The sequence below is a fragment of the Arachis ipaensis genome, chromosome B03 (genome assembly GCF_000816755.2).
Source record: "Arachis ipaensis cultivar K30076 chromosome B03, Araip1.1, whole genome shotgun sequence".
In the NCBI taxonomy this organism is placed as follows: Eukaryota; Viridiplantae; Streptophyta; class Magnoliopsida; order Fabales; family Fabaceae; genus Arachis; species Arachis ipaensis.
Window position 1 is genome coordinate 30,041,853 of NC_029787.2, and position 748 is coordinate 30,042,600.

Sequence of the window (748 nt, forward strand, 5' to 3'; positions counted from 1 at the left end):
TTTTTTGTATTAATCATCCAAAAATGTAAGCCATGGTTCAAACTTGAGGCCTTCCCAAATTAAAGCATAAGTAATCCACTAGACTAGTGTTTCCTTTGTTAAATAGTATGCTAATAATTATTAACGTAACGTTAGTAATATACTTGTGAAGACATATATTTTAAATTTTAACTTTGATTTTAATTTATTTTATAATTTTATCATTTTATTTAATTATGACCGGGTCAACCGGATAAATGAGTGACCCACCAGTTTAATCTGTAACCCGGTGACCCAGTCGTATGACCGGGTTAATTACCGAGTTTTGATAACTATGCTCCTCACAGAACCAGTGCGGGCACAGAACCTGCATCGCAGGATCATTGTAGACTCTCCATGCAAACTGAATAAAAATTATCTCGGACATCAGTAACCATATGCTATCTATCTAACTATCGAAAATATAACGTATTACAACACAAGTATTTAAAATCACAATATATTTTATTTCATGACTAACCTCATCGAACCGTAACCAGTCGATCGAAACCCTCCAATGCAGGACCCTGGCCTAATGCTGATCCCTACTCTGCTGCTGCAATCCAACCAACCTGACAGTAAAGGAAATATATACGATTCGTTTAGTAACAAACCATATGAATTGACAACAATATTTGATGCAAGTACAAAAATAAACATTGGTTACCTCGCAGCCAGCGGGTACTGGTAGATTCCTCTATTTGGTGGACACCACTGAGGAAATCTCTGA

The 748-nt window shown here is 36.1% G+C and overlaps 1 long non-coding RNA gene across 1 annotated transcript; it reads right to left on the reverse strand.

Annotated features, from left to right (window-relative positions):
• On the reverse strand, positions 361-748 carry LOC110269626. The gene is made up of 3 exons (XR_002358396.1): positions 686-748; positions 500-590; positions 361-382 (listed from the first exon to the last, which is right to left on the reverse strand). It is a non-coding gene; the product is annotated as an uncharacterized LOC110269626 (long non-coding RNA).